General features: G+C 38.9%; 1 protein-coding gene across 3 annotated transcripts in view; it reads right to left on the bottom strand.

Moving 5' to 3' along the window:
• The window catches only part of KCNJ16 (potassium inwardly rectifying channel subfamily J member 16), a 170,992-nt gene that overhangs the window by 93,148 nt on the left and 57,125 nt on the right, over positions 1 to 20,719 (bottom strand). Inside the window, exons 3-6 of one of the 3 annotated variants that reach the window (XR_004951345.1) lie at positions 16,560 to 16,656; positions 10,476 to 10,573; positions 9,046 to 9,160; positions 2,179 to 4,048 (exon numbers count right to left, since the gene is read on the bottom strand). The gene's annotated coding sequence lies outside the window, so the exon portion shown is untranslated. Of the gene's footprint in view, positions 1 to 2,178; positions 4,049 to 9,045; positions 9,161 to 10,475; positions 10,574 to 16,559; positions 16,657 to 20,719 lie in introns of those variants that run through there. The other 2 variants (XM_036222586.1, XM_036222587.1) reach the window with 2 other exon arrangements.

Here is a 20,719-nt window from a genome sequence, read left to right as displayed (position 1 = left end):
GATGTCTAAAAAACCTTGAGTTAATTTTACAAACATTTTTTCATCTTCTTTAAAGTATGAAATCATTCTGTGTTCAATTTTTTTAAGTCACAAAATTAAAGGATCCAACAGTTTTAAGGACCTCAAGTGGTTTCCTTTAGGATAAGAGGAACTGGAATTGGCTAAGAAATCTACACTAAAGTAATTTGGATTTTAACACGCAACTTTCGTCTTTTTGTGAATTCTTTACAGCAAAGTAAAGTAGTGAGACACTCATGGATCTCACTTATGCTACTTTAAAACAGTATTTAGAAAAAAGAAGATCAAAAAATCTAAATCTGGTCAAAATTCCCCCCAAACCAGGAAATTCCATTAATGGGTGAAATACATAAACCTTGGAAAACCAAGTTTCATCCTAGACTTGGAGGTCCTTGAAATTCTTGCAGGAAAGGTGTTAGAAAGGCCAGTTTATTAGTGTCAGCGCAAAGAAATAGTGTTTCCAGATGTGGGCAGATCCACTAACACGGCTGTGAGCGAGCACAAAATGGAGCTGGAGGCCAACGGTCTTGTTTTGGTGGCAGTGTTACATAAGGCGGGCTGCCTGGGCAGAGGAGAGAAGGGAGAAGCAGCGAGGCCGTCTGTATTCCTCTGTCCACTGGCTTGTTTACTTCTTTACAGGGTGACCTGCATGGGAAGTGTCTTACGATATCTTGTACAGTGTTACATAAAGCAGAAGACCCTATGAAGCCAGTCAACATGCAGACATTATTTTTAACTTTATCTCTAGGTTAGGGGCTAAGACTGTGACCAGTTCTACAGGCTATTACAGGGAGTGGCAATTCTTAGCTGAGTGTTTACCCCTGTGGTATCCAGAATAATGTATGCCGAATGCTGTCCATGTCCCAATCCCCAAAATTGGTAAATATATTATATCACATGGCAAAGGAGAATTAAGACAGCAGAGGGAATCACGGGTGCTCATCGACTGATGATCCTGGGTTGTCCAGGTGAGGTCACAGTATGAAAGGGAAGACAGAGGAGTCGGCATCAGAGTGATGTAGTGTGGGAGAGACCTGAGCAGCCGTTGCAGGCTCTGAAGACAGAAGGGGGCTGTGAGTCAAGGATTGTGGGTGTCCTCCAGAAGCTGAAAAGCCAAGAAGACAAATCGCCCCCCACGGCCCCCAGAAAAGAACACAGTACTGCCAATGCCTCGACTTTGGTCCAGTGGGATCCATTTCAGACTTTCGACCTCAAGAATTATAAGATCATAAATTTGTGTCACATATTTATAGTTCCTTCCTAAAAGAAAGACCATTCTTACCCAGCATCCAGGATCTGACAAGCAGCCCATTTTGTTTCTACCTGTTACTTCCAAACAAACAAGCTGTGTCTGTTACCTGAAATGTCAGCGCTAAGTGAAGATGCCAATTTGTTTCCAGAACCTCAACTTGCATAAGCTCTTCTGAATTATGAATCAGGAAAACTGTACTAGAAATGATTGAGGCCACTAAATTGATATTGTGGGGGTTTTTTGAGCCTTTCTTTTTTATGCTTTCAAAATCAACTTTAATTATTAGTTGAAATTCAGCTGAATTTGGAAGTTTGCAGTAGCTGGTAAATAAACAAGTCAAAGGTGATTTTTGACTACTGAATGCTACGAATACCAAATTAAGATTTCTAGGTGGAGGATGAATTCTGTACATTTATGGTGATGAACCCCCAGCGCCTACAAGTGTGAGGAACATAGCAGACACTGAATAAACATTTGCTTAATTAATTAAGCGAAGTATGATGCTTTCACCCCTGAGATCTGGTGATCTGAACCGAAATGATAACGCAACTGCAGGTACTTGAGGCACATGCCACAGAAAGTAGGTACGAGAACCAGACACCAATATAAGTGCACAACCCACAAAAAATAGGTTCTTCGTTTCAGACTGATACAGTCAACGAAGAAGCAAGCCCAGTATTCCTCCGCTCTTCCTAGCATCAGCTTCTCTTCAGGGTTCATAGAAATGACTGTACATATTAACCGAAGTTATTTTTCTGGATTTCGATTCCAATTTGAAAAAGAGATAATGTGGACTAAGTCTGTAGTGTGTGTGTATGTACACATATATATATAGAGAGAGATAGAACACAAATCTATATATATAAATTATGTATTTGTATAAATAATATACTGTAAAATTCACTCTGGGGCGCACAGTTCTACGAGATTTGATGCACAGTAGTTTCGGCATTCCCCAAATTACTCCCACTGCCCCTCCCCCACTCGCAACCTCGGCCACCACTGATCTGTTCTTCTTCCTTACAATTTTGCCTTTTCCAGAATATCACATGAATTGAATCCTATAGTATGAATGCAGCCTTTTGGGTCTGGCTTCTCTCACTTAGTTAGCAAAACGTGGGGTTCACCCCTGCTGCTCCGTGAGCCGTCTGGACTGCGTGGAGGTGTCACGGTTTGCTCACCAAACGGAAAACATCCAGGTCGCATGCAGGTTTTGGCGATTACAAATAAAGCTGCTACAACCATGTATGTATAGGTTTTCATGTAAACCTAAATTTTCATTTTTCTTGGATAAATACCAAGGATTAAAATTGCTGGGTCATGTGTAAGTACATGTTTGGCTTTATCAAAAATTGCCCAACTGTTTGTTTCTCAAAGTGACTGTATCATTTTGGATTCCCATTAGCAATATATGAGTGTTCCTATTACTCCACATCCTCGCCATCTTTTGGTATTATTAGTTTTGTTTTTTGTTTGTCTGTTTGTTTTAACCATTCTAACAGGCAGTAAGTGGTAAAGGTATCTCTGAATAATTCCAAAAAAAAATGACTTAGCTGATTTTCAGATACCATACAAGATCATCCAGGCTTGATTCTAGAGAAAGCTTATCCCAAAGATGTGTCTCAAATGACTAGTTATCATTCCATAATAAATGGTTGCAGTTTTACACTAAACTATATTCTAGGATACAGGCCTTTAAAAATACTTCCTCATTTTCAGCGACAAGTTCAAACAGCATTTCACTGATGATCAAAGTCAAGGATTTGATTCTCCAATGGTCAAGTGCGGTCTCTTTGCCCCCTGGCAATCTGAACACAGTCTTCTATCTGCAAATTCATCCTTTTTGTTATCGGGAGCATTAGGAAGGTCTGTCAATAGTTCATGAGAAAACCAGTCCATTATTTAGAAAAATAAACTCGAAGTTACCTTTCTGTTCACAGTAACTTCATCTTCTTCATATACGAAGAGCAGCAACGTTCAAAATGAGAACAGTTAAAGATTTCAAACAAAAATGGAACATGTTTGAAGTGCCAAACACGATCACAAGGCATTTAGGGCATTTAAATTTCCATCCAACACAATTCACTTAATGTTATCCAGTCAATGCCACATGAATTACCCTTTAGTTCTTTTCCTTGTGAGGCCTATCTCAATTAAGCTATTTTCTCCTAGCTTTGAACTTTTAAGGCAAAAGAGAAAGATAAAATCTGTGGGTTACTTTTGTAACAAGTTATGTTCTTTCTCAATGAATTTTCCATGACATCTGTTTAGGAAAATCTCAGAATATACCAAAATGAGATAATGATGGGGTTTTATATTTATCAAAGGCTGCCTTACCCCCATGCACAAATAAGCTAACTCCCCATTGCATGGAGGGACACTTTTGCGTGCCCAGAGGCACAGCTGGCGAAAGGGAAACTAAGGAAGGAAAGCGGTTCTGACGAGAAAGACCTCCCCGAACCCCCGGCAGAAGCTGCAGCCATCGATCTCGGCTTGGCGTTTCCAATGGCCCGATCGGTGCGGTTTCCCTTTTCCTTCAGATATTTACTTGCCTTACTTGTTCTGCTTTTAGGTTGGACTCGAAAATAAAAGGTAGGAAAGTTCTCGATGACCAGGTATTTTCAGGGGAGGACTCCCACGATTCAGGAAGATGAGATTTTCTTTTTGAATGTTGCACGGTTGGTCCCAAGGCGTGGCTGACGCAGGTGCAGCTAATTCATCTCCACCAGTGAGAACGTGCGGAAGGGCCTTTACGGCGAGAATGCCACACCTGGCGCTCTGGGAAGGAAGCGGCAGTTTTGAGCAGTTGCGCGCTTTGCTCTCTAGATGTTTTCAAAGGCTACTTAATTTATTACTGTGCTCATTAAGCAGGATAAAATGCAGTTCTATCTTCATGGGCACCATAGCAGGGCTTCGTTTGATCTTTGTTTTAACCACTGAGCACAGGGAGTTTTTAAGATGATGATGTGTGTTCTCTCGCCTGTTTAAGGATGCTATACCTTTGTGTGCATTCTCTCCACCCAGAATCACTGCTTAACTTATTTCCCTATTGAAATCTCATCTTTTCCTTTGGAATTTGTTTCCAACCTTAGTATTTATTAGAATAAACCTGAGAGACTGCTAAAAACTTGGACTTCCTTGTCCAATCTCAGAATTTTGATTTAATAGGTCTAAGGTGTGACCCAGGAATCACATTTCTAATGAATGTCAGCGATTCCCACACAGATGGTCTTGGAATCAAAAAACTTTGGGAGACATTGTAAAGGCCTAAAAGAGAATACAGAAAGACTTCTCTGAGGTCACTTGCTCAAAATCCTTCACTTCCATTGGAATACATCAGCTTTTTTGACTGTATCTGAAAAGGAGTGAGTTCATTGTCAGACAGCAGCCTGAACGGGCATCCTGATTCCATCGCTGTCTAGTTCCATGGTCTTGGGCAAGTCACTTGATGTCTGTGACACCTTTTTCTAATATGCAGAATGGGGCGAATAATCGTACCCACCTAGTAACACTGTGCTGACCTATGAGAGGCACGTACTCTAGGTTCTGACACCATATAAACAATTATATCAGCTATTGTGCATTTCTTACCGTGGTTTCTAGACACACAAAGGTTTTTTCAGGGGTTTGAAGTCCCCGTCTCCCTTCTTAACCACTGCCAGGCATCAGTTTTATTTATAAATATGGCCTTCCTCTTTAATAGATTATAAGTTCCTCAAAGTAGCAAACACATTTATAGGGTAAACATTAAAAAAAAAAAGGAAAAAAACTCAAACTATGTTACTTTACTCGGATTGTCACCACATTTAACTTGCTGAATAGAGCAAAAATTTTCAAAAACTGTTTTGAATGGGTTGATCCAGATGTTTTGTGAAAATGAGCTATTAGACTTAAATGTATTTTGACCAAGTTAGAATCAGAGGACACATTAGAGAATCTTGAAACTGTACGGATCACAGTTATTACGCGGGGAAACCTATCGTTTTCCTCTGTTAATGTTTCAGAAGATGAGCATGAAGTCTGGAGAGGCAGAGCGCTCGTCTTCCCGCAGCTGGGGGCAGAGCTGGGCCTGGCACACACGCCTCCAGACTCTGGACACGGCGCTCTATGGGTCCCACCTCTGCCACAGGCACTGCCAGAGCCTTCCGGCCAGGGCTTCAGAAATAGCAGTGAAGAATTAGTAAAAGTCCTCTGAAGATGTTTATAGACAGAATGTGACGTGCACATTTACTATTCTGAGTAACTAATTGAGGTCTGTAGAATGAATTCCCTATAAAATGCCTTCATGGAAAATGACACAGAGCCAAACATACAGAGAACAGCTTAAAAGGAAGGATGTCTCTGAGGAGAGCCAGAGCCAGGTCTTCGCTCCTTTAAAACGAGGAATGCTTTGTCTATAGAGTAGCAGATTTTAGTCTTAACATGCCGTGTCCTACTTTTATAGTAGTACAGGAAGTAGACTAAGAGAAAGGGACTCCATGGGGCCCAGGAGCTGGCGAACAAACAAACAAAATGACTCTATGTCTAGAAATGGGTTTCTGACTCCAAAGCCCTTGGTCCATCCAGGATATCTTGTGTCTGTAATGTCAAAACTAATATGAGAAAAGAATGCAGACAAAGCCCAGAAGTCTGGCAGCTGTTTATTTCCTATTTGAAACTATGATAACTCATATCTGTGTGATGAAAACAAGTGTTTGAGACATCTCGGTGACAGCTCATTGATCAGACACCACTGAGCAAATATCGACACCAAGACATGAAGAAATAATCCTACAGCTTAGTCATAACAGAACGCCAAAATTATTGATCAAATTCCACCGTTTCACAATTTTCTTCTACAGCACAACGTTGGCTAGCCAGCCAAATTTCCTTTTAATTATCTCTAAAAATCAAGCTCTTCATACTTCCCTGAGTGTTTATCCCACAATCTTACATATTTTTACTTAGATTGTCCTTATAGAGTGCCTATTATTTTTTATTTTAGTCTGATCTAACATCCATATTTATATTACCTTCTTCTAATGTGTTATAATAATTCTTTAATATTAAAACTTTTGCTTCTGCCTTATTGTTTCTTCCACCAAAGAAAGATGTGGATTGTGACATCACTAAACAGAAACCAGCACTGAAATTCTATTGAATATTTATCTATATATCTCTATATTATATATAATATATAATCTTCCTTCCCCTCCCACCCCATACATCTTCTGGACAAGAGTAAAGGGAAAAGCAGAAAATCAATGCCCTTATCTCTTCTGAAACAGGCACTATTTATCATCTCAAGCCTCTAGGAAGATTGTCTGGGAGATATGGTTCATCGCATTGGCTCTCGCTACTAGGAGAAATCTAGACAGTGGAGAAAAGCCCCTCAAGATACACTGACTTATCATGAGGAATGGGTGACAGTCCGTGGCAATGGGTCATTTTTTCTCACTCATTCAACAACAGGTTTGATTACCCCTCTTGCACAAACCTCTGAGCTCATAAAACTTAAATTCTTTAGGCGATGCATCTATCAGAGTCCCAGTAAGAAAAAAAAGGTCACATTCAATGTACAGTATTTGAGGAAGATTTAATGAAGGCACTATTAGCAAAGTTGTGGGGAAGGTTCAGAGAAACACACACACACACACACACACACACACACACACACACACAGTAGTAACCGAGGGCTATTAGCATCCAAATTGTCATATCTTGCCTAAACAGACAAGGTATGAGAAAACCTACTGAATCCTGGTAGCAAAGCCAAGGGGAGGCACTGCCATGAGATGAGGGTAGTAAATATCTGCGTGTGCGTGTGCGTGTGCGTGTGCGTGTGTGCGTGTGTGTGTGTGCGTGTGTGTGGCGGGGGGGGGGACAGGAAGCCTAGCCGATCCCTTAAGAAAGGGGCCTCAGGGATAGATAATGTGGCTTCATTCTTGTCTTCACCCCTGCTGTGGCCTCGCATTGACTGACCACCGCCGGAATTCAGAGGACTTGACAGAAACTCCACGTCACCCTCCCAGGGCACACGGCAAGATGGAGAATGATGGAGCATCACAGGAGGGCAATCCCAAGGTAACCGGCCCAAGTGGCAACACTCACTGTGACTTCCCACCCTCACTGAAATGAAAATAAACTTCCTCCTGTTTTAGAGGAGAATAAAGTCAGATGGCCAGCTTGGGCTGGTAAGTAGCATACTGTGTATGTTTGCACTTTGCAGGGATGTGGCATGTTCTATTTTTATGTTATGTACTAGTTTCTTTAGTAGGATCTGCTAATAAAAAGGGGGCCATGCGTAAACCCTGGATTCCGTGAACTGAAGAAAGGCTCTGCTGTGCATATGTAACACCTGGGACCTGGAAATGCACAGTCGGTGGACAGACTTTCAAGCAGCCTCGTAACCCTTGCTTTCGCGCCTTTATGCAAGCTGCTCCCCTTGCGTGTGGGCAGGACTGCGCCTTGTTTTCAATCACAGAAAGTGCAAAGAGGACGGCTGACACCCCTGTGATCGTGTCACTTACATGACACAGGTCACGTCACTGCCATGGGTACACTCCATTGTTCGAAGCTGCCCTGCTAGCAGACTCAGCCTAGGCTTTCTGTCTTGCTGGCTCTGAAGGCATGAGCTATGGTGAGAGGCCCTGAGGAGAGAGCCACATGGCACGGAGCTGTGGCCGCCTCTTGGAGCTGAGAGCAGCCCCTGGCGAACAGTCAGCAAGAAGCACAGGGAAGAATTCTGCCAGCAACCTGAGTGTGGGTGGTAGCAGACCCAGTCAAGCCTTTAGATGAGAAGCCAGATCTCATCTTGATTATAGCTTTGCACAGAACCTAGATAAGCTGGGCCCAGACTCCTGAACCTCAGAACCTGTGAGACACAAATGTGTGTTGTTGTAAGCCATGAAGTTTGTGATAATTTTTTATACAGCGACAGAAAACTAATACAAATCAGTATTTCATTTTTCCACATTGTGTTATTTAAAAACTCCTTACAGTACTCTCCCAAATTCCCTAAAAAGTATGCTTTGTGGTTCAGTCATCATTTTAGTCAACATCTACGCAGGCTCTACCATTTACAAACCATTCTCATAAGTATTTTTAGATCAACGGCTCATTGAGTTATACTGATGATAAATTAGTCTCAGAGAAGAGGTAAGGAAACTGAGTCAGTGAGGTACGAACTGACTTAACCAAGATCAACCAAATAATAAATGACACATTTTAGATTTGGACCTTGACTACAAATCCCAGGTTATTCTTCTCCACTACTCCGCTTTTCTTAATTTAGTCTTAGATAATTAAAACAATGGAAATGAACCATGATCTCTACTCTTACAAGGATCAGATATATTTACTCTGTCCCCCCATGACGGTAAAATGCCTATCTTACATCAAAAATGTACATGTTAACTGTCCCCAAGATTAAAAATGTATGCTAGAAGGAAAAAGTCCCATGGAAAATTCTAAGGCCTCGTCCTGCTAACCATAACTCAGTAGCAACAGCTTCATCTACAATGAGGTTTAGGATTGCAGGTAGGACTGTTACTATCATCAGCATTAAAGGCATAAAGCCAACGCTTAAAAACGTTTTCTATAACATCTACCCAGGAGTAATCTTTTATTCCATAAATAGCTGAAAAGAAAAGGACTTTGGCAAAACACTTTATGATTAAAGCCCAAACTCTAAACCTTATTAGTAACCAAAGCAGTTGGCAACATTTGGCAAAATTTGTTTTTTAACTTTTCTCTGTTGACACATTTGGAAGTGACGTGAAGGGTTCACGATTTACCTGTTTGTGCATGGCTGAAGGTGGAACTCTACCTGTGAGGTCTGCTGCCGGTCTGATCCAAAGGCCAGGGGGTGCGGCACATGGCAGCCTCTTCTGAAATGGAGCAGAGCGTTTTCTGCAGGAGAGAGATCAGAGGCATCAGCATGACAAGCCATCAGAGTGGGTGCCTGCGATAACGTGAACGATTAGAGTGGTCCCGCCCTGGTGTTTCATGTCTGTCAATCTGAATAGTGGTCATGAACAATTTCCCCATGTTTGTCTCTTTACTTAAACCCATTAGGATCGTTGAGGCTGTGGAAGCTGAAGGATTATTTTATAACAAATAAAGGATCATTTAATGTTTGCCAAACATTTAATAAGCTTCTAGAAAATATCCTGTTTTAGTTCAGCTCAGAATTTGGCCCAAGATGAAAAAGTTTTGCTTGATTGTTGGTTGCTTATTTCTCTGAACCTACATTTTAAATGACACAGGTTTGGAAGTGAGTGTGATTCAGCCTTGGAATGCTCGTGCTTTGTGTCTGTGTGTCTTTTATCAGGGCCCTTGATTAGAAGGAGAAGAGAAAGGAGTCATTTTTGTTCCATCTCTCCCTGTTATTATATTCATTATGAATCTTTCCCTTTCTGTCTGCCAATTAGGACCTGTCCCAATATGGCGGGGCCTCCTGTGCACTAGAGCTGCCTTATGCATGGCTCTATCCAGAAATCACTTGGCTTGAAATTCAATCCTTTTTTTTTTTTAATTAAAAAAAACCACAGTTCCGCTGAATTCCAAGGTATTTCATATTTAGAGTTTGTAGTACTTAAGGATCTATTATCAAGAGAAAGATGAGAGTGATTCCATTTTCACCTTTACCTAAACAAACAGTCTCGCTGGGTGCCAAAATATTTGAAATGCTTCGCCATTTTTGTTGTCCGACAGAGAAGCGTCTCACCACAGTATCGGTTCAGGGGGACAAAGCAGGGACTGACGTGTGGACTTGGATTCTAATGCTGACTCCACCATTTACTGGCTGCACAGGTTTTAGTACATCAAGTAACCTCTTTAAGTCCATTTCCCAATCTGCACCATAGTCGTAGTAATCATGGCTTCTTGAGGCTGCTGAAGGTGCTGAATGAATAGTATTGAAGGCCTGACCTCATCACATGGGACACAGGGAGTCACTTAAAGTGTTATTCCTTCGGGACTGAAAACTTGATGTTTTTCTCTGACTGTTTTTTTCAGTTGCTCCATTATTCCCTTCTGTTTGCCCTCATTCTTGTGTGATTAGCCAGCCCCATGCTAAATACGTGGGAATTCTATCTTCATAACCAAAGAGATGTGAAGAACTCAAAAAGTACCAGTTTATTCTGAAGATAAATTTCCTTTGTAACTTAGGTTTCTCTTTATTGATCTCACAAATTTAACTTCAAAATAATCTAATAATCATTACCAGGGTGAAAGAGAAGGTGACACACAACTTCGCTCATTCCTGAAAGAGTGTTTTCTACAGAGCCCTTGGTACACAGAGCACTTGGTGCACGTTTGTCCCTGAAAGGAAGAAATAACGAAATAGTGGCATTTAGTTAATAATTATGGTGACTCGTGCATTAGGTACATTAAATCTTTCATTAAAAGTATTTTACAATTAATTATTTACATTAAAATTCTCTAACCTTCTTTTATAAATGTTTTTACTCAAAGATCAACCCATTGGCAATACAATGACAGTTTTTGCTGTCAGTGTTTCAACTTAGGGAGAATTGACATCTCTACGACATTGTCTCTAAAGAATGAACTTGTTATACCTTTCCAATTCATTTAGATCTTCATTATCTTTCAATAAAGTTTTAAATTTTGTTCTTACATGTTAGTTTTTTTTTGCTCGAGAACTTTATATATATTTTTTTGCTTAAGTCATAAAATAATCTTGGTTAAATATACTTTTTATTACGAAATAATCGTAAGTCTTTGGAAGAATTACAAAGACCGTGGAGAGAGTTCCCATACACCCCTCACTCGGTCTCCCCTAAAGTTATCGTCTTACGTTACTGTGGTATGTTTGTCAAAACTATAAACCAACACTGGAACATTACTAGTAACTAAACTCCAGGTTTATTCAGATTTCAGCAGGTCTGTGTTTTTTTTTTTTTTCTATTGATGTTTTTGTTCCGTTTCATGATCTCATCTAGGACCCTGCACTGCATTGAGTTGTCATACCCCTGCAGTCTCCTCTGGTCCATGAGTTTCTCAGTCTCTCCTTGCTTTTCTGACCTTCACAGTTCTGAGTTGTATTGGTCAAGCATTTTGTAGTTTGTTCTGGAGTCTGAGTTTGTCTGATATTTTTTCTCATAATTAGACGTGGTTTCTAAAAGAATGCCAGATATTAAAAAAAAAAAAAAGTGCCCTTATCATCACACAGTATCAGTGGGTCCATGGGATCTACATTGGCATCACATGATGTTAACTTAACACCTTGATTATCTAGCCAAGAACGTGTAAAGTTAACATATTTCCCATTTCATACTCCACTCTTTGGAAGTGAGTCTATAAAATTCACCTCCTGGAGAGGGGGGAGTATCTACATCTGATATTTGGAATTATTTTGTAAGAAAAGTTTCTCTCTTCTCCTCCATTTATCTATTTTCTCCATCAGTTATTTATATCAGCATGAATTCATGTATTTTTATTTTATGCTTTGGGCTATAATCCAACACTACGTTACTTATTTTGTCGCTCAGCTTTATCCATTAACTATTTCATTACTGGCATTTTTAAAAAGCTGTTCTACAGGTGTAGCTATCTCATTGTTTTTTAGTTTGTACTTCCCTAGTAGCTAATAATGACAAACATCTCTTCGTGTGTTTGTTTGCCATCTATATTTCTTTTTTGGTAAACTTTCTGTTCCTTTCATCTGAATATTTCGTAACTGAATTGCTTATTTTTTCTCTTTCTTGAATGTAGGGGTTTGAGAGTTCTTTATATGTTAAGTACAAGTCCTAAGTTAGGCAGTGAGATTTGAAAGTATTTTCTTCCAGTCTTTAGATGAACTTTTCCTCCTCTTAACACAGTCTTTCACAGAACAGAAGCTTTTAATTTTTATGAAGTCCAGGATAATAGTCATTTTCTTTTATAGGTCATGCTTTTGGTGTCATGTCTAAGAATTCTTCAGCTTGCCCTAGATCCTGAAAATACTATCCTATGTTTTATTCTCAAAGTTTTGTGGTTTTACATTTAAATTCACGATCCACTTTGAAGTATTTGTTGTAGAAAGTATTGTATCTAGATTGAGATTCATTTATTTGCCTTTGGATGGCCAAGCGCTTTAGCGTTATTTGTTGAAAAGACGGTCCTTCCATTTAACCGCCCTTGCAGCGTTTTCCAGATTCGGCGGGGCACACCCGTCCAGTTCTGGCTCTCTCTGCTGCTCCGCTGATCTGAGTCTCTGCCGCCATCTACGCCACACTCTGCTATCGTAACAGCACAGTAAGTCTTGACTTTAGGTAGAATGATTCCTCTCACTTTATTCTTTTTCAAATTTACTTTAACTATCCTTGGACCTGTACTTTGCCATATAAATTTTAGAATTAGCTTCTCTCTATATATCAAATATTTCTGGAAATTTTACATCAACTGCATTAACCCTATAGATCAAATTGGGGAAAACTGACATTTTTACTATGTTGAGTCTTCCTATAAATGCCATGGTTGTCTCTCCATTTATTTAGATGTTCTTTGATATTTTTTCATCAGTGTTTTATGATTTTGAGCATGCAGGTCCTATAAATATATTGTTAGAGTCATACATAATTATTTCTTTTTGGGGAAGAGTGCTTATAAATAGCCTTGTATCTTTAATTTTGGTTTCCACATATTCATTGCAAGTATATAGAAGTGCACTTGATTTTTATTTGTTGACTTAGTACCCTGTGATCTTGATAAACTCATTTATTAGTTCCAGGGCATTTTATACATTCTTTGACATTTTCTGTGTGTACAATAATGTCATTTGGAAGTGGGAACAGTTTTTGTCCTCTCCAATCTGTACCTCTTTTTTCTCTTTCATGCCTTATTGCACTAGACAGCATTGCTAACACTCTGTTGAGTAACAGTTATGAGAGCAAACATTCCTGTCTTGTTCCTGAGCTCAGGGTAAAATCACTCAGCTTTTTACCATTAAGTGTAATGCTAGCTATTGAGGTTTTGTTTTTGTAGATGCTCTCCAGCAAATTGAGAATGTTCCCCTCTATTTCTCGCTTTTGGATAGAGTTTTTAATATGTATATCATAAATGGGTATCAAATTTTATCCCGTTTTATCTCTATCAGTTGAAATGATCATGTTATTTTTTTTTCTCTTCAGTCTGCTGGTTGATACAGTAGGTTACCACTGACTGATTTTCAAATATTTAACTCTCATTGCATAACTGAAATAAATCCTACTTGGCTGTCACATGTAATTGTTTTTATATATTGTTGAATTCAAGTTCCTTTTTATTTTGTTTGTTAATTTTATGTCTAAGTTCAATGTGATACTGGGCTATAGTTTCATCCCTTATACTGTCTTTGTCTATTTGTAAAATCAGAGTAATTCTGGCCTCATTAAATGAGTTGGAAAGTATTTCTTCATCTTGTTTTCTAGAAGAGACTGTGTAGAATTTTGCTAACTCTTCTTTAACTGTTTAAGAGAACTCAAAACATTGGAGTGAGCTGGATCTCAGTCATAGAACCTTTACTCTTTCCTATCTATATTCTAGCCTTAGAAATATAATTTTAGTCCCTTTAGTTCACCTTCTAATAAATCTTAAATTTAAATCTCCAACTTGGATTGCTCTACTGAGATCCAAACTTGTATATACAACTTTCTCATTTGATATCTCCACTAAAATCAAAATAGAACTTTGAGTTCCCATCCACTGCATTCTAATAGCCTATTCCTCCCAAGATAAGAAAATGCCATTTCAGTAAATTACTGTACTCCCCTTTGACCAAGCCAAAACTGTCTTAGGATTTCTCTCATACTCTCAAACACCATATGCAGTCTACTATCTAATTCTGTTGGCCTTATCTTCAAAATACATCTTGAATTCTACTCTCTTTCGTAATCTCTGCCCTGACTATCCTAGTCCAAGCCACCATTATTTCTTCGCTGAGAATCTCTTTGGGTTCTCTTGGTATTCTCTGTATTCCCAGTGATAATTTCATACAAGAGCCAGAGTGACACCTTCAAAATCTAAATGAATCCACTTCAACTTTTCTTTTAAAAACTCTCTCATGACATTCCATTGCACTTAAACTGCAACTTCCTAACCACGGAGCAACTTATTTACATAAACTAGACACCAGCCTCATTTCCAACTAGTCTGTAGGTTAGATCCCGTTATTAATCTGTTATAGTTGCCATAACAAAATACCACAGACTGGGTGGCTTCGACAACAGAAATCTATTGTCTTACAATTCCAGGGGCTCGAGTCCAAGAAGGAGGTGTTGGCGGGTTCGGTTTCTAGCGAGGTCTTTCTTCCTGCCTTGAGGGCAGCTGTCTTCTCGCTGTGTCCTCACATGTACTTTTCTGTGTGCACATGTGGCAAGAGAGACATCTCTGGTGTCTCCCTTCTTATAAAGACACCAGTTCTAGCAGATTAGGGCCCCACCCTTATGACCTCATTTAACTTTAATTACTTCCTTAAGGCCCTATCTCCAAACATAGTCACACTGTGGGTAGGAGCTTCAGCATATGAAGGTGGGGTCGGGGACACAGTTCAGTGCATAATAACACTTAATATCACTCCCTGGAATCTAGAGGTGTAGGTTTACTTCCTTGCATAAAGGTCCCCAAACTCATTCTTACCTTAAGGTCTTCATTGCAATTCCCTTGATCTGGTCTTCTAAATCCACATTTGGATGATTCTTATCTTTTATGTCTAAGGTCAAATGTGAACCGTGCCCTGACAGCTCAGTCTGAAATCTCCTCTACATCCTGGCCATTACTTCCTAGCCTATCACCCTGTTTACTTTTCTTTATAGAACTTATCACTATCTAAATTATCTTGTTCTATTTATTGGTTTACTTTCTTACTGTGCTTCTCACCTTACCCTGCGCTAGAATAGAAGCCCCATCAGGGAAGAAAACTACTTCTATGGTTCACATATGTATTTTTGGTTCTTAGAGGACACTTTCTGCTACCTAACAAATGACGAAAAATATTTGTTGAATGAACAAATTAGATTTAGTCAAAGCTGGCGGACTGCACAGCACTTATTCAGTAAGGGGCTTCTAGTGTGGTCGGTGGCTTTGTAACAGTTCGAAAGATGAGCCATGGGTAAAAAGCTGTTCTATTCTCATATTTTCAAAAGAATTGGCCATAATCACCTCATAATTTAATGATTACAGAGAAGACATTTAAGGACTTTGGATTCCTCTGCCCTAGGGTACAGGGTAAAAAAATAGCAGTACTAACGACCAAAATCCCCTCCAGTTTCTCGGATCAGAAATAAGGGCAAACGAGACAATTTAGTCTTCTGATTCCTCTTTTCCAGGTTACTATCCAGAAAGTGGTCCATGTAAACAATCTAAACAGTGCTAGCAAAAGGAGAAAAGAAGGGAGCAATATACATGTGCAACATATCTTCGAAAAGGAACTGTATTCCTTACCAACACACAATTTTCCCTACTGAGAATTTTACGGTTACTAACCTGTGCATCTAACAGACTTAGCCTTATTAGTACGCTCCTTACATTGGGCTTCCCTCTCAAGTCAATATAGTATTAATGAATGAGATTAGTTCCAAGTTAACAAGACAAGGGTTCAATTTTTGGACAAAACAGAGATTCATGGGCATTTATATGCGCATCTTTCAGAGTTATCACATATTTGTGGGTTTGTAAAGAGCACAGAATTCCATTTAGGTTGAAGTCAAGAAATATTTTTAGGTCCATGACAGTTTATTTTTCTCCTTCTCCATAACAGATTTGAGCTTTTAAGAGATCAGCCACGTTTAAGAGCTTTGGTATAAATTTCAATCCTTTCTTGAAAAATATGTAATCAGAAACACTGAGGAAAGGTGCAGTGACTTGACCGAATGGTTACTTTTAGGTTATCAAACTCTTGAATCATGCAGTTGAAAAGGAATTTCAATTTGTGGAGAGATAAAAACTTCAGAAACATCTGCTTCAGCCAGTAAATTCTCCCAAATCCTGAAAACCCAAATAATTAATCTGTGGGCCAAATTCCATGTTCATGGATTTTCAATTTCAAATGTAAATTAAATATAACACTTGGGAGATTACAAAGAAGGGAATTTGGCCCAGAGAAAGCTCCTGCATTAAGTCAGCATTCTTTCTTAGATTGAAACTTGGTCGATGTTCCTGAGTAAAGCACCCAGGACAACACAGGTCTTTGTAAGATTTCCTAAAATCAAGACATCTTTTGCATGATACATTCCCCCAAAGTGAATAATTGTTAACCTTCAGAGCCAAATTTTTCGAGGATGACTTTTTCTAACACATCATAAAAATGCAACCCCATCTCCTTACTTACCTTCAGTACCTTTCTTGTCAGATTCATGGCTTTGTTTTCAATATACTGCTTTCTTGACTACTTCTCTGAGTGAGCTCGCTCAACAAGATCAATATACCTGTAGCATGGAAGGGAACAAAAAAAAAAAACGGTGTTGGGAGAGGAAGATGGAAAACCTGTCCTAGTGAGGCGCTTGCTGGCTAGCTCTTGGAGGCAGCTGCATGTAAAATTGTACTACCAGCAAATGTATTTAAAAGCAGAGATACAGTTACACAGGAAGCTAGCCCAGCAAAATACTCTTCCCCAGCTAAGATGTGAGATCCCTTGGGTGATGAGTAGAATGCAAAAATGGTTTCTATCGATAAGAGACAGTTGTCCTTCACATTAAAGCAATTTTTCAAAATATACAAGTCTTGCATACTGCCAGAGTTATAAGATAGAGAAGAAAATTATTTTTAAGCTAATTCTTAGTTTCTTTTAGGAGACCGAATTGTTTAGAGAACTGTAGATATACATTCGTACATCTAAATTTATATATTAAATACATACCTATATGTTACATATAGATATATGACTAAAATAACATAGTTTATAATATAAATATGTACCTAGTATATATCCATATAGTTTATATATATACACATATATATATGTGTGTGTGTGTGTGTGTGTGTGTGTATATAAATAAAATCCTAAATATATATAACATCCTAGATAACATCTTAAGCTTTGGAAATATTAAAGTTGTTTTTGTTTGTTTAGCCTTGGTTGAGAACCTTGGCTATAAATCTTGCAGAAACAATTTGTCCCCCAGGGGCCATTTGGCAACGTCTGGAGACATTTTTAGTTGTTATAATTGGGGGGGTGCTAACTGGCATCCAGTGGGCAAAGGCCAGGGATGCTACTAAACATTTCACAACGCACAAGACACCCACCTCCCCCCACGAAAAAATTATCTGACCCAAACTGTCAACAGAGCCAAGGCTGCGAAGAGCCAATTTAGAATTATAAAGTGGGCAGGCATACAATGAACTTTTAAGAAGTCTTAGGTCTATGACTGAATTTATTTGGGGGAAAAAATCAGATACCAGCAGCTGAAAGAAGACATTCTTGGCACCTCACTTCTCTATCAGATCAGTCAATACATTCCAGTGTCCCCATCGCCACATCATAAAAGATACGCTTGTTTATTTCATTTCCTGGATGAGCGAGAATGAGACAGTTTTGGGTTGTCTCAATAATTTCCAGAGGATCTCAGTATCTAGGACATTATACCCTGAGTCTGAGAAAAATCGGCAAAGATTTCAGGGAATTTCCCTTTTTTTTTTTTTTTTTTGGCAAAACTGAAAGGCTACAAATGAATTCACTTTCAAACTGATATTTAAGGGCATTTTATGAGCCTTCTGGATGTCTCAAGTCTTGCTGGAGTTGCTGTGTTGAAAAGCTGTAAACTTGGTTGCAGTAAAATAGACATTATTTTTAATTGTTTCCTCTCAGCGTCATTACATATATGTAGAAGGAAGGAAAAAAAGCAGCACGGATAATCAGTATTTACAGTTCCAAACAGCCTTCGTACTGTCATAAGTCTATATTCGAAGGTGTCTCTGCATTGAAAGAAAATATACTAGTGGAGAAATATGAGGGAAGAAAAACTAAAAACTACCAGATGTTCTTGAAAGCTTGGAACAGATAATTTGTATCCTTGCAACTTCTCTGCTTCCAGGTATTATGCTGCATGTGGAAGACTAGGCCAGGAGAGCTAGTCTCCAACTCTGAAGGTCAAAGTTAACCTCACCACATCGAGGACATCTGAACAGTGAGGCTCCATAAAGAATAATTCCAGGAACTCATCCAATTTGATCTGCCTTTCCAAAATTAAAATTTGGATAATTTAAAAAAAAATAAAAAAATAGAACATGCCAATCCCTATAAATAAGCATGAAAAACATTGAAAACCAGAGCTACTTGACACTAAATATCTGAGGATGCCAAACATGTCCATCACCGGCCAAACATCCCTGTGCAAGATGCTTTGTCAAGAGATAGTCCTCTGGCCGAGCTGATTCTTTTTGTCAATTGGTTCTCCTAATTCCATCTAACATTCTGTACTCTAAATGTATGTAGTACATGTGAATTTACTCAATAATGATGATTACACTCTACTTTGTACATGTTTGGGCTCTACTTTGTACATGTTTGGCTCTGTAGCAATAGAAATTGTATGAATGTTCCATTACCAGCCTCGATAATTGAATTCAACTGTAAATACAAGATAAGAAATTTTACAGTTATAAGGGATTAGAAATTAAAGACATTTAGAGATCTAAAACTATGAGACCTGGTATCATGTCTTCTCTGCTTTCATTAAAGAAACAACCAAAAACTGTTAAAAGAAAATGACACAATGTAAACAAATATAGCAAATAAAAATTTCCTATTTCTTTGGCATTGATACATCTTTCTTTACTTTTGTGTTACTTTGGATTAAAAAGAATACTTTGTTTTCTGTTTTCCTCATAAGTGATATGAGGTACAAATAATACCACATCTTATAATATGTGAAAAGCATTTTACAGTGATTGGTTTCTTTTCATTCAGATTTCAAAACAGGGCATGAAATCAGCTCCTTTCAAGGTTTAGGGCAAAATAGGTTTACCATTAAAAGATAATAAAAGTTTTTCATTACAGAAACATGAAGTCAACACAAACATGAACCTTCATGTTAGAATGTTTTGAAAATAAAAAGATTACATTCATAGTTATTATCATTCATTTATTTCTATGGGACCTTTCCTGTATAATTCATATCTTGGCTATTGTATTTAAACCAACAAAATGTAACTAGAATAAACTCTGTAAGAACCCTTTATATCTGAAGGAACAATCTGATAATGACTTTGTAGTATGAACTCCATTCAAACATATGTCCACTTGATCTTTACCTTATATGTGACCTGTAACATGTCCCTCAAAAATGTGTCTTTGGCCTCAAGGCAGGTAAATGTATGTAAATAGTTCATGCAAAACACATTTGCACTCCTGGAAATATAACCAAAATCAACATATCATGAGCTATTTGGGGACCTGCCGTCATCTCTGTATCAGCAAAAAGCACATCAATCTGATAGTGAAACACATGAGACTCATAAAGCTCTTTTCCTGCAATAATATGCTAACTACAGGAGAAAAGGCCAAGACTTACAAGTAGCAGCTTGAAAGAGAAATAAACCATGTTGAGATGTACACGACTGTATCAGAGACGCTGGACAGAGGATGTGCTAAGTGGTAAGGTGTCTTTGCTCGTGCTGTGCTGACCATGTACCGGGGGCAGGTGTCCCTTTCATTTTCATTCAGTGATAATTTTTATTTGATGTTCCATAACGGACTTTCATTAAGCACCTACTATAGGCATTTTTGAATCCCTAAGTTGCCATATCCTTCCTGCCAAGCGGAGGCTAAGGGTCTGACAGGTAAAGGTAGCAGCCTAGGCTGGAGGTTAGAACACTGCAGGATGACTGTTCTTCCCACTTTTCCACAGCTACTTTCAAACAGGTGAAAACCGACCTTCCTAAACCCTATGCATTCTTGTTGGAGGATAACATATTCTGTATAGTTGCTGAGCTTGTCGTTTGTGCATGGGGAGAACGGTGACCCACAAGACAAATACCTGCTGGTGAATTACACCGACAAATTAAACACAAGCCTGCCCCAGACAGATACCAACGCCAAGTGGAAGACCATTAGCGGTGGTGAGCCACACCAGACACTTCGCTTCTCGGAGCCCTTTTCATTTCTGTCCCTATTTGAGAATGAGAAAACAGATGTTTGGAGAGATTCAGAAATCTGCTGAAGATGAAGCTGGTAGTGATCTGTACCCAGGCTTGCCTTATTCCAAAGCCTTTCCCCTTCTTTCTACACTAATTGTAGAGTAGTTCATGCAAATCTCTGCCTTGTAAAAAACTACAAGAGTCACACTCACGGTGGACGCAGGACTCCGGTGGGGGCCTAACTTGCATTCACAGGTCATCCGATTTTCTGGCTGTCTCTCTGCATTTTAGAAGCCTGCTCTTTCTTTGTGCAATCCACAGCAATGATGCCTGCACCATGAAAATATTTACAAAATGTTTTCTCATTTGTGGAAATTTTGAGGATTTCAACACCCCACTTCATCTAATTGGAGC

Source organism: Rousettus aegyptiacus, unplaced genomic scaffold (assembly GCF_014176215.1).
Source record: "Rousettus aegyptiacus isolate mRouAeg1 unplaced genomic scaffold, mRouAeg1.p scaffold_m13_p_6, whole genome shotgun sequence".
Lineage (NCBI taxonomy): Eukaryota > Metazoa > Chordata > Mammalia > Chiroptera > Pteropodidae > Rousettus > Rousettus aegyptiacus.
Note: the sequence above shows the minus strand (reverse complement) of the source record. Positions and strands in the feature narration are given on the sequence as shown.